This window comes from Schistocerca piceifrons, chromosome 4 (genome assembly GCF_021461385.2).
Source record: "Schistocerca piceifrons isolate TAMUIC-IGC-003096 chromosome 4, iqSchPice1.1, whole genome shotgun sequence".
Taxonomy (NCBI): Eukaryota; Metazoa; Arthropoda; class Insecta; order Orthoptera; family Acrididae; genus Schistocerca; species Schistocerca piceifrons.
Window position 1 is genome coordinate 594,132,694 of NC_060141.1, and position 14,777 is coordinate 594,147,470.

Below are 14,777 nucleotides of genomic sequence, written 5' to 3' on the forward strand. Positions count from 1 at the left end.
GGATAGAATTTTGATCTTGTTATTCAGTCGATTTAATGCGAAAATATGTGCAAATGTACTGGACCTCTTTTCATGAAAGGCGTCGTTCGGATACAGACTGTGTGTAAGTACTATGGACTTGTACTCACAGCAATCAGAAAGTTGATCTGTGTCTTACGGCCGGCCGGAGTGGCCGAGCGGTTCTAGGCGTTACAGTCTGGAACCACGAGACCATTACGGTCGTCGGTTCGAATCCCGCCTTGGGCATGGATGTGTGTGATGTCCTTAGGTTGGTTAGGTTTAAATTGTTGTAAGTTCTAGGGGACTGATAATCTCAGAAGTTAAGTCCCATAGTGCTCAGAGCCATTTTTTGTGTTTTACAAGAACTGCACAAAAGTCTAGTGGACACTGATTTATTTAGCGAAAAATGTGAACAGTGATAAACTGTGATCAAGATACCTTAAGAACACTCATATAGTGTCGAAGGTAACAGCAACGCTATGGACGTTAAGTTCTGTTGCCAATATTAGCAGTTAAAAGGAACTCGTGACCTCTAACAATTCGATTCGGAGTATCTTTGCGAATAAAATATTATATGACTGACTGTAGAGCCAGCCGCGCCGCACAAAAACAATGCAACGTTGGCTTGGCAGCGCGTCGCGAGGGAGAAAGTGTAATCACATTCTCCGAGTATACAGAAAGCATGCTACGGACACGCGTGTGATTAACAGTGCCATGATTGAAATGTGCATATTGCGATGAATTCCTAAATGAATCACTTCATTGTATTGAACAGTGTCAAGATACAGGACAAAATTAATTCCTTCTGCGTGAATGCGAGTGATAAGGACACTAACAAATTTTCTCCACGGGATGGTAAGAGTGTTTATCTTGTCACTGATACATGTATTTTGACATTTCATGTACCCGTCTTGAGCTGAATGACGAGGCACAAGAGAATCCAGAGCTGCTACAGGGATAGTTCCGGCCGGCAGCAGACCGCAATCACGACACAGCCGACGGCAGTTGACGCTACGCCGACGCGGCCAGGGGCGGCGCGGCGGCAGTCACTACCTGACTGCGTTCCGACGGCTCAACGTGGAAGAAATTTTTATATCGTCAACGACACATTTTATGTCATCCCCAAGAAATATATTAAAACTATTAAAAAAATCATAAAACTTCAACGTATTTCGCACACACGACAGAAACATAAATTCGTGTTAAAGTATGTACAATCTTAACTATGTTGAGTCTGACTGTAAATAGTAGGTGAGTGAAGTGTCTTGAAGCCCCTTGGATGGTTTTCCGATTCCAACTATTCCGAATGGGTTGATGGGGGGGGGGGGGGGGGGGAATAAGATAAACCGGGGATGTATCCGAAGCAATTTCCGAGGCAATACAGTCACGGAGGTTTTTTTTAATTGCTCAATTCAAATACAATTTTCTGTGCCAAGTTACATTGAAATCAAATATTCGGACATTAAAAACGATTAATCCTTGTAGATTATGTGGACTGACAAAAAAAAGGGTGATGAGAAATAAACATGGTGAATAAACTATTTTTTTTATCAGCCCAAGGGGCAATACAACATCCACGATATATATATATATATATATATATATATATATATATATATATATATTATTACGAGTGGAATATGAACGTGTGGAAAAATACGTAACTCATTTTCAATTATGTAATTACTTCTTAAAAAATGATAATAATGTAAAACAGAGACAATATTTGTCTCACATTCTTTGTTAATCTATGTCATTCTCTTCTTTTCTTTTGTACCCTTTTGTCGTCTTCTTCCGATGTACGTCGCTGACGCAAGACGCGAATCGGTTTGAGGTCTATTGAATGAAAAACATTTAATGTAAAATTATTGTACTTTTATGTTCATTTGCTGGTAAAAAAGCAAATAGAGCCAAATGTGCTAAAAGTATTTATGATTAATTATTGGAAAATCACTTCCTCTTTTAATTATAATTTTGTATTAATTGTTTCATCGTAGCTGCAAGAAGCGCAGCCACTGTTAGTTGCGATTATATAGCAACTTCGTCTGTACTTCTAGTTGAAAATAGCATGGGTTTGTGTTGAACTAATTTGCAAAACAATTTATTAAATTTTTTATTGATGGCTTCAATTTAAATGATTAATTATTTATTGAGCAAAGGAAGATCTTAATTAAAAAAGAAATCCTCTATCTTTTGTTGGCCGCCATCTTAACTTTTATCACAGCGGCAAATTTAAATTACTTGAAACTGCAAACAATATTCCGATGTGTAAGAAATGGTACTGAACCCTATCTATAAAAGAAAAAATTAATCGAAACAGACTGCATTTTCTAAGAACAGTGCTGATGGTATTTATTGCAGTACAAGATTTCATTGCTGATGTATGAGGCCAAAATTAAACTACGCACGAATCACGGAGAAAAATATTTCTGGTTGCATACGTCAGTGTTGTGTCGGGATGGTATTCTGTGGTTCCTTTTCATGATCAATTTGTTAAGAATAATTAAATCCATCGAAGATAAAAATTGTAAAAGCTCTGATGTACGATCTGTAATTTTTGTGATATGAACACAACTTACAGTCATCATTATTACACTACGTCAGGTGGAATTCTTGTGCAATTTGAACAAAATAATTATCCGGGAGTAGTTGTAGTATGAGTAACGCATTATACATGTGTATAATACTGTCAGTATCATTTACAAAATCAAATCACTGCAACCGCAAAAAAAAAAAAAAAATAAATAAATAAAATAAAATAAAATAAAACAGAGTGAATTCAAACCGCAGAATATCACAGAGTATCGTATCATCCATATTCGTTGCATTTGTCCACGTTGATGATACGCAAAAACCGCCACAGCGAGTGGACTTGAGCAATGTTATTCTAGAGGAAATGGAAGATGACACTTTGTGTCACTGTTGATATTCAGCGATGAGACAACTTTCCATATTAGCGGTGAGGTTCAACGTTATAATGTGCGTTTGTGGGGGCTAGAAAATCCTCATGAAACAATTTAACACGAACGTCATTCACCAAAAGTGAATGTTTTTTGTGCTGTTTCGCAAATCAATTTTTATGGTCCCTACTTTTTTGAGGAAGAAACCATAACAGGAAAACCAAATCTTGCAACACTATGGAACTGGTTATTCCCCAACTTGATTCTGACAATTTCATCTATCAGCAAGATGGAACACCACCGCGTTGGCACAACACCGTGCCCAGTTTCCTCAATGCCAACGTGCCTCAGCGTTGGATAGGGCGTACAGTACCACGAGACCACGCTTTTACACTCTTGGCCTTCTAGGCCTCCTGACTTAATACCATGTGGTTCAAATGGTTCTGAGCACTATGGGACTTAACATCTGAGGTCATCAGTCAGCTAGAGCTTAACATTTGAGGTCATCAGTCCCCTAGAACTTAGAACTACTTAAACCTAACTAACCTAAGGACATCACACACATCCATGCCCGAGGCAGGATTCGAACCTGCGACCGTTGCAGTCGCCTGGTTCCGGACTGAAGCGCCTAGAACCGGTCGGCCATCGATGCTGGCTAATACCATGTGATTTCTTCCTGTGGGGGTATGTTAAACAATGAGTTTACATGCCTCCCTTGCCTCGTGACATATATGAAAACCAGAATATCAGCTGCTGTAGCTTCAGTGACAGAAGACACCTTACGCTCAAATCAACCAACAAACCTGTTGAGCAAATATGTTGTCGCAGTACAGCATACCCAAGCTGAAACAGCACTCCTGAGACATGAATTCGGCCATCATCTATGTCTGATGACTTATTGTTGTTAGAACATGTAGCTACAGAAATGATCAATTTTGTTGTGACAAGCAAATTTGGTAAACAAGTGCTCATTGCAAGTGGCATCACCCTACACATAGGCTAGAATAATAGATATTATCGTCCTTGCTTGTTTTTGTACGTTGGGCGAATTCAGCAATTATTTTTGATATTACAATATTTCTCCTTGCTCCAATAAAAATTATTGTTGTTAACTAATATTTATTCTTCTTTACAATTTACTATCATATTTATTATCAGTTTTCTCCAGTATATGCCCTGGTCGTCCATATGTGAAATAAAGACATAAAGACTATAACAATGAAATAACATATATACCACATCGAACAGGTAGGAGCATGACCAACGTAAGTTACCCACGCGCGATAGCTGCCAATGACAGCATACGAAGGTATATGCTTTTTTCAGTCAACACGTACACTTCTAACCGGCCGGTGTGGCCGAGCGGTTCGAGGCACTTTAGTCTGGAACCGCCCGAGCGCTACGGTCACTGGTTCGAATCCTGACTCGGGCATGGATGTGTGTGATGTCCTTAGGTTGGTTAGGTTTAAGTAGTCTTAAGTTCTAGAGGACTGATGACCTCAGAAGTTCAGTCCCATAATGCTCAGAGCCATTCGTACACTTCCACGCCGCTGTTGACTTGGTAACGATAAGCACTTGACCGTTTTTCATTGGTGACCGACAAAACAACGCAGTGTAGTGACTGAAAAACTGCAATTAGCTCCTTAGGCACGCAGATGGCACATTAAACGCCCTGACGGTTGTCACTCCGTATCCTGAAGGCACGATATGGACACGAGAATGCAGACTTTTTCGGCGAATCTCTGTGATAATATCTTCTCGGGTTGACAGCCGAGTCAATGTGTGGTTCTCCAACAATGTTTCAGCAAGTTTCTTACTTGCCATCTTCAGGCGAAGATGGCAAGCAAGAAACCTGCTGAAACGCTGCTGAGGAACAACACATTGACTCGGCTGTCAACCCGAGAAGATTTTATCAACGATATGAACATTACTAACACTACCATCAGCACCGGTATGACGAAACTGGCTCACGCCAGCATGCTCCTCAATAAATTTTTCGTATGCGCCACTCGAAATAAATCTGACAAATAACGCGTACTGCAAATAGTCTGAAACGTGACGACAATATCTTCAGGTAATTTCAAATCCTCAAAAATCCACTCACGAATCTCAAACACTGTCTGCCGCAAAGCAGCGCCATCGAAAACACACTGAACGCTGTTGGCTCTGTTAATTGTCGACAGCCTACTTACAACAGTTACACACCAAACAAACGTAGACCACTCTCGCACGCGCTACGCGGCTCCCCACCTCAGCACCGCTCGCGATGTAAACATTGGCCGGCGCGACCGCCCGTCACCGCGCGATGTGCACTGGCCGAGTGTCCGACCACGACTGCCTGAGCTACCGTGCCGGCTTACCGCTTCGGTATATATGATACTCATACAGCTTTTATGACTCTCTGTCTAGAGGCAGCCAGTGCGATTTTTCATATGTAAAATATATCGAACTAAAAATGGAGGGCTGTATTGCATTAAGCCTCAAAATACTAATTATTCTGATTCAGGAGAAACCACAAAGTCTGAAGTGGGTGTATAAAAATTTTTGTTTCATTTGCATTTAAGATAGTATTTAAAAAAAAAACTCCCTACTGGAGCTGTTTCTGCACTTGTTTTTTCCTGTCATGATGAAACAAGGTGCACAGATCGCTGTAGGAGAGCGATCAGCTTTGTGATGGTTGGCCATTTTAAAGTGCAGCACAGTGCGATGACAAACGTCGCAGTGCACAACAAGAAAGATCGGACTTCGTATAAAAATTCAGACTGTAGGTTCTGAGAGAAAGGTTGCCAATGAACATATGATAGCATGAGACGTAACCGTCACATAATCAAAATTTCGATTCCTAGTGGAATTAAGCTGCTGAAACAAGTAATAAACTTGCAGACTATTAGTGTTACTTAAGGTACATATCCAATAAGGATGTCATTTTACGCCGGCCGGTGTGGCCGTGCGGTTCTAGGCGCTTCAATCTGGAACCGCGTGACCGCTATGGTCGCAGGTTCGAATCCTACCTCGGGCATGGATGTGTGTGATGTCCTTAGGTTAGTTAGGTTTAAGTAGTTCTAAGTTCTAGGGGACTGATGACCACAGATGTTAAGTCCCATAGTGCTCAGAGTCATTTGAAACATTTTTTGTCATTTTAACTCAATAGCAACGTAATTATTCATAATTCACTGAAAGCTAGGAACATGGTGATCTGACATGCACCTAGACAAAAGAGTGTGAAGTGAGTAGGATTACAAGGAAACTGTTTTGTTTCATTGTCTCCAGCACATAGAATTCAAGGCTGTACATATATCTCTGCCTGTTACTTAATCAAGCAACAATATTTATTTTGTTAAAACCGCTGAAGAAGACATCTAGGTGAGTAGTAAGAATACTGGTCTTAAAATGGAAACAGCATCTTGGAAGTACTCCCTGAAGCACACTACGAGCAATCGGGCAGAGAACACCTGAGAGACCACATGTCTTGTTTTGTCATGCATTATGTGATGAAAAGTATCCGGACACCTGGCAGAAAACAACTTACAATTTCGTGGCGCCCTCCATCGGTAATGCTGGAATTCATTATGGTATTGGCCCACCCATAACCTTGATGACGGCTTCCACTCTCGCAGGCATACCTTCAATCAGGTGCTGGAAGGTTTCTTGGGGAATGGCAGCCCATTCTTCACGGAGTGCTGCAATGAGGAGAGGTATCGTTGTCGGTCGGTGAGGCATGGCACGAAGTCGGCGTTGCGAAACATCCCAAAAGTGTTCTATAGGATTAAGGTCAGGACATTGTGCAGGCCAGTCCATTACAGGGATTTTACTGTCTGTAATCACTCCGCCACAGGCCGTTCATAATGAACAGGTGCTCGATCGTGTTGAAAGATGCAGTCGCCATCCTCAAATTGCTCTTCAACAGTGGGAAGCAAGAAGGTTCCTAAAACAACAATGTAGGCCTGTGCTGTGATAGTGTCACGAAAAACAACAAGCGGTGCAAGGCCCTTCCATGAGAAACATAACTACACCATAATACCACAGTCTTCAAATTTTACTGTTGGCACTACACACGTTGTCCGATGACGTTCACCGGACGTTCGCCACACCCACACCCAGCCTTCGGATTGCCACATTGTGTACCGTGATTCGTCGCTCCATACAAGGTTTTTCCACTGTCCAATCGTCAAATGTTTGCGCTCCTTAAACCAAGTGAGGCCTCGTTTGGCATTTACCGGCGTGTTTTGTGGCTTATAAACAGCCGATCAACTATGAAATCCAAGTTTTATAACTTCCCGCCTAACTGTCACAGTACTTGCGGTGCATCCTGATGCAGTTTGGAATTCCTGTGTGATGGTCTAGCCGGCTGGAGTGGCCCAGCGGTTCTAGGCGCTACAGTCTAGAGCCGCGCGACCGCTAGGGTCGCAGGTTCGAATCCTGCCTCGGGCATGGATGTGTGTGATGTCCTTAGGTTAGTTAGGTTTAAGTAGTTCTTAGTTCTAGGGGACTGATGACCACAGAACGTAAGTCCTATAGTGCTCAGAGCACAGTGATGGTCTAGATAGATGTCTGCCTATTACACATCACGATCCTCTTCAACTGTCACTGGTCTCTGTCAGTCAACTGACGAGGTCGGCCTGTACGGTTTTGCGCCGTACGTGTCCCTTTACGCTTCCAATTCACTATCACATCGGAAATGGTGGACCTAGGGATGTTTAGGAGTGTGGAAATCTCGTTTACAGACTATGACACAAGTGACACCCAATCTCCGGACCACGTTCAAAGTCAGTGAGTTCCGCGGAGCGCCTCATTCCGCTCTTTCACGAAGCTAGTGACTACTGAGGTCGCTGATGTGGAGTACTTGGCAGTAGGTGGCAGCACAATGTACCTAATATGAAAACCGTATGTTTCTCGGGGGTGTGCGGATATTTCTCATCACATAATGTACCTGAGCGAGTACTCTCACTTCGAGAAAATTAAAATCAACTGGCATCAGGCAGTCGTGGTCGGACACTTGGCCAGTGCACATCGTGTGGTGACGGGCATTCGCACTGGCCAGTGTTTACATCGCGAGCGGTGCTGAGGTGGAGAGCCGAGTAGCGTGTGCGAGAGTGGTCTACGTTTGTTTGGTGTGTATCTGTTGCAAGTAGGATGTCGACATTGATCGGTAAGGGAAATAACTGTAACGGTAGTGTTCACTCATAATATGCTGACGTAAAATCACTACACTTTATATCCAGAAATGTACAAGTACTCTACTTGTCGCAAAACAGATAATGCCGGAAAAATCGCTACAATGCACCTGGAAGGCTCATTTTTGCGATCTGTCCGGAGATCTGAGACCGCTATCAAGTTGGATTAATGGAAGAGAAGGAAACAGTTCAAAAGAAGAGTAGCACAACTCTTCTCGAATCGTCAAAAATCATGAAGAGTTAGCGTAAATGAGTCAGAAAAACGCACAAAGGAGTGGGAGACAAGGAAAGCATTTTGTATCATCAGGACCCTTGTTCAAAAATTTCCTAGAGCCAATACCACAAAATGAATCTTGAAATATGCTATCTCTTGAAACGTACATCTCACGCAGCCACCATTCGACAGTTAATAACATCCGTAAGACTCTTACTACTTGCTTGGCCTTAACCTGGATACCTAAGTAGGAGAACTCTTTTAAAAAGATTTAAGTGTTCATTTTCCCACGCGCTGTTCGAGAGTGTAACGGTACAGATATATTCTGAAGGTGGTTCGGTGAATCCTGTGCTAGATCTTTAAGTGTGAATTGAAAAGTGCGCATGTAGATTTAGATATAGATGTGGAAAACGCACCTTGTATTGCGTAACACATGATAAAAGAGAGCATGAATCTCAAAGTAACTAATCTCGTTATCTTAAGATCGCAGCACATATCTCTAAATGCTGACTACCCCCAAGGCTTCCTTACACTGGCTGTAACATGCGTACAAAAAAAGAAGAATTGTATCTGCTAATGGGAGTTTATCCTGATAGCAGTTCAGATGAAGGCTGAAGTTATTCAGTAAACTGTGCTCACATCAAGTACGAACTCAGACTATGGATAGGTGAGCGCATGGGAAACGAGCACAAAAACCATAAATTTTATAAATATCTTTAAGATGAAATAATTAAAGAGAACTCTGAAACAAATGTCTGTTATTATTCAATGCCGAAGCAAGAAAATTAGTTGAAAACGTTGCATCTGTCCTCCAAGGACCACGCGAAATATAATAATTACTCGCTAGAAATCGCTTTCTATGAGATAAATTGAAGAAATTGTAAATGATCTCAATTTCTTGGCTTCTTCTATGGTAAAGGTGGAGTGACTGAGGTCACTGACATTGTCAGGCTCCCTTCATATCGCGTAGATGACATGTCCGACTGTGATGATTTGGAGAAGATATATTGGTGGATATTCTTCCAGGTGATGTGCCAGGTACCTTGGAAGTTTGTACTCATAAAGAAAGGGAAGACCAGTAAAATGCAGACCGTCACAAAAGGAAAATGATAGATAATCACAACTAATTGGACAACGTAAGATTAACTTGAAGTAAAATCAAGCTCAGTCTAGCAGAAAATGAACCGAGCAACTGCAGTTTGGTAGCAGCACTAAAAGGAAGGTCTGCTGTTGACTGATCTGAAGAATTTTTTGATACACAAGTGCTGAACTTGATTGCCAGCGAAACTGCCGGGTATGCTACACGGAACAATAGTCAAAGTTTTGACTTATCCAATGAATGCATGAAGAAGTTCTTAAGTATACGGCTCTTCGCTGGATACCACTGGGACACCATTACATCCCAGTTATACTGAAGTGAAGGTGGGAAGTCGTATAAGGCGCGCATGACAGTGTACGAGGCGCAGCAGATATCTGGAATTCAAGCGCCACTTTCACTTCAGTGATAACATACATCTGAACACAATCCCAGCTGACGAACGGAATAGAGTTTTCAAAATTCCTCCCATGTTGGCTTGCTGAATAAGAACTTTAGAAATTTCAAGTTTTTTCTGATCGCTTGAGAACTGATGAGCAAATGGTTCGATATTACGAACGCCGTTATCTAAAACAATTCTTTCGCGAAAAACCAGTCGGAGATGGATTCAAACAGAAGGCCATGCGCTGTCCCGTATCAACTGCCTCACGAATGAAAATGTTCTACCGCTTTAGTTCAGAAGGATGTTGGTAAGGGCATATCTTGCTCGACATTTGTTGCTTCTGACCCAAAAAGGGCAGAACATTCATCATACGCGAAAGCATCCACATCACGTGCACCAGCTGAACTAAGGACTTTTGGTACTGGACACATGATTTAACACATTAGATTTTGGAAAAAAAGAAAACGTGGAATTTGGAAGAAAAATCAAGGAAGTAGTGGTCTGTGTGCAGTGTGTGACTCCATATGGAATGCTTTGTTTTGCACAAGAATTGAAATAAAACGTAAAAACAGAATGACGTGTGCCATGAATCTCATCTGGAGATCGATGAAAATAAATTGTTTTGGGAGTCGTTTCTAACCAAGATGCACTGCTCAACAATATTCAACACAATGATAGAAAGGGTTTTACAATAACAAATGTCAAGGCGTTTTACACTGTTTGACAGGTATATTCTGTTTAGACACATTATAAGCCAGACACTGCTTTCGTCTCGCACTTCTAGTTACGGTTAATCTCATCACAGGTCAGACTTTTTGGTATTGCGTCACACGCCATTACAGCGGTTAACACAATCTTCACTGCAGTGCAGTGGGTGGCCGGCGTGGTTGACACGAGCGCGAGTGTACGGCACACTGGAAACCTTTGTAAAATACTTGTCAGGAATATCATGTGTCACATATCGGTAATGTTTCACTGAAGGTCAGCCCATGGCGGTGGGGACTCACTCAGCCGGTACGACACGATGCGTAGCTCACGGCTCCGCCCGGGGTCAACGGGCTCCAGACACGAACGCACCGAGAATCGAGTAACTGACGCTTCATTCACTTAGCGGAAGGGGCGCTTGACATTCGATTTTTGCTACCATCGATCTTCGCGAGGCAAAAATGTGTTTTTAAAATAATTGAAAAGCCACGATCGCTTCAATTGGTTATTAGATTACCGGTTTCAGCACTCTGAAGGTGCCATCATCAGATCTGAAAGGGCAGTGATGATGCCGACCGGTGTTAGGCGAGCAGTGGTAGTTTTATCTGGTGACTTCAGTTTTATATTTTACGGAAAGAACGACCATGAGAGCAGTTTTTTATTATTTTTTATTGGTTGTGACAATGATTTTATCGGATGGTCTGCCTCATATGCCACGATGTCCATATGGTTTTATAAAAGTTAATCCACGTTTCAGATCTGATTATGGCACCTTCAGAGTGCTGAAACTGGTCATCTAATTAACAATTGAAGCGATCGTGGCTTTTCAACCATTTTAAAAACGGAGTGACACACCATGTGTTCACTGCAAAAAAAGTAAAGTGTTTATCGTTGGGTAAGTGAGTGAGGACCCCGTACAAGGTCTGACATTGGTCACTAGGTAACTCATCTGCAAAGCTGAAAACTCCACTGAACACAGGGTGGTTATAATTAAACTTTCGCTTCTTGAGACGGCCCCGATGAAAAACTAATGATCGTAGGACAATGAATATTTGTGGAAACATTCATAAGGACATTCGGAAGAGAGATAACGGAAAGAAACACGTCTTAATTTCCACATGAGGGGGTTCAAATCTGGTGATCTTGATGGTTTAGAGAGTCTCGAACGATCGTCATGTGATTTAGTTTGTTACTGGGACAGGTCGAATGTCAATGGTGCAACTAATTACTGAAGAAGTTACTGTTGCCGTGGCTGAAATTCTGGATGCAATGTGCGACATTCAAGAGGTGAACGAGCTGTCACGACAGCTAAACATTCCACGGTCCACGGTTAGAAAAGTGATGCGAGCAATTATGAAATGGTATCCACGCAAACTTTACATTTCTCACCAACTTTCACCACGTGACGCAGACATTGGAGAAGATTCTTCTCTTACGTTTCTTGCAAAGGTCGAAGTTGAGGCCGTGTGGCCTTTGAACACATCTTACAGTGATGATGCACACTTTATACTCACTGGGGCAGTGATCAGTCACAGTTGTGACATTTTGGGATCGTTACTGCCAATCAACATTCAGGAAGTTCCTCTGTATAGTGAACGCGTCACTATGAGGTGTGACTTCTTGCCGCATTTCATTACTGGCTCATTATTCTTCGAGGAACTCGGGACCCAACGATCAAGGGCATTCAGCGTGAACGGCACATTTTATTGTGATCTGCTTCGCCAACAAGGGATCCCTGCTCTACGGGATACAGATGCTTAGAATTCAACAGTTTTTATGCATGATGAAATTCAGCCTCACATTGCTCATGAGGCCACATGGTTACTCCGTAAAACATTAGGAGAAAAACGGGTCATTGTCCTATCGTTCAAAACCGTGTAACCACCAAGATAAATACATTTGAAACCTCTCACGCGGAAATTAAAATGTTTCTTTCAGTGGGTTATTCATTATTTCTCTTCCGAATGTCCTTACAAATGTTTTCTCATTTTTGCTCTCTCAAGTTTGATAATAAACACCCTGTACTGTGTCAAGGCACACTAACAAGGAACGCTCTCATCACACATTCCTGAATATTGTGGCTTAGAAGAGACAGTCTCGGAAAAGAAGCATTTGAACTTACAAGGGAACCTCCCCATCGCACCCCCCTCAGATTTAGTTATAAGTTGGCACAGTGGATAGACCTTGAAAAACTGAACACAGATCAATCGTGAAAACAGAAAGAAGTTGTGTGGAACTATGAAAAAAATAAGCAAAACAAACAAACTGAGTAGTCCATGCGCAAGATAGGCAACATCAAGCATAATCTGAGCTCAGGAGTCACACGGTTTTCCCTGTACTCTGTCAAAACATATGTTTTTAACGTTATCAAATTTTTTCGTGTGTACACCGTCAAATCCTGCATATGTCCAAGCAAATCTGAACATGTCCTGGAATTTTGGAGAGCGAAGTTGATTTTATAAAAAATTAAACTTTTCACTTGAGGGAAGACTTGAACCAAGAACCTCTCTTTCGCAGCTGTTCACGCTAACCACGGGACCACGGCGCTCTTGACCTCATATTATGCTTGATTTTCCATATCTTGCGCATGGACTACTCAGGTTGTACATTTTGCTTATTTTTTTCATAGTTCCGCACAACTTTTTCCTGTTTTCTCGATTGATCTGTGTTCAGTTTTTCAAGGCCTATCCACTGTGCCAACTTATAACTAAATCTGACGGGGGTGGGATGGGGAGGTTCCCTTGTTAGTAAATAAAACCATATCAGAGTGCAGTGCGGCGACGCGGCAAAGTAGCATACAAGCGGGCCCCTTATCAGCGGAAGAGTTCCTTTGTGTCCATCCGCAAGGCCGGGCGAACTATATCCGCCTAGTCACTTGACTAATTGGCAGGGTTTTTCCTTTAAAGTATACTGTGCAAATGTGCTTTTGCTGTAGAGTCAAAGATGGTATTTCCCTCGAGACGAGAAAAGCGCAAAGATTTTTTGCAGCGTTTTAGTGGCTTACAACTCGTGCAGTGACATTTACTGTGGAAGACGGCTTTCAGGTACCGACAAATTTGCTAGCCAAGCATGACACTGTTGTGGAATGTACCACTACTATGTACCTTCCGTCACTTACCACGCTTTGACCTAGGACGCATCGATATAGATACAAGGCCCGACCCAGCATCCTAGCTGTAATACAACTTCCAGCCTAATTGTCAAGAGCTCGCACAGATGGTGCATTCCAGCATTAATGGTTCGACTAGTTATTCCACCTAACCGTTGAGAGCAGACAATGAATTCTGTAAATCTGGCTGGCGGCACAAAACTGAGTTTTGTGACTGGCTGGAACACTTGCCGCGTGACACGGCAAACACGGGCGCGGCGCGGCGCGGCCGGCTCTGGCAGACCGCCACAATCAGCGCCAAATGCCCGCCGCACTGGCGCGGGAGCGCTGTTTTGTTTACGCTCGCGCGTTATTGGATTTCGGCTCGCAATTTCGCTGATTGCCGCGACCTGTTTAACACGCTAGATGTTTGATTTGGAACTCATTGTCGCCCTGCGCTGATGCATCAGACGGGTGCGGCCGCAGTGGCACTGTGTAACACTGGTATATACTACCTGGCTATGGTTTCCGTGCTTTATGAGGCTGTTCTCAAACGGCAGAGTCCTGAATGCCAGTGGTAAACGATTCTTATGTGTATGCGGCCGACGAAATTAAACCAGGTGTATGCACACTCTCCCATTGTGTGCCGATCGGAACATTAATGACCTGTCATTTATGATGATGTCTCGTGTTGAGTCTATCTGGGAAAGACAGACGGTGGTAAACCAATGCCGGCCGGGGTGGCCGAGAGGTTGTAGGCGCTACAGTCTTGAACCGCGCGACCGCTACTGTCGCAGGTTCGAATCCTGCCTCGGGCACGGATGTGTGTGATGTCCTTAGGTTAGTTAGGTTTAAGTACTACAGATGTGAAAATTACAGAACTATCAGTTTAATAAGTCACAGCTGTAAAATACTAACGCGAATTCTTTACAGACGAATGGAAAAACTGGTAGAAGCGGACCTCGAGGAGGATCAGTTTGGATTCCGTAGAAATGTTGGAACACGTGAGGCAATACTAACCTTACGACTTATCTTAGAAGAAAGATTAAGAAAAGGCAAACCTACGTTTCTAGCATTTGTAGACTTAGAGAAAGCTTTTGACAACGTTAACTGGAATACTCTCTTTCAAATTCTGAAGGTGGCAGGGGTAAAATACAGGGAGCGAAAGGCTATTTACAATTTGTACAGATACCAGATGGCAGTTATAAGAGTCGAGGG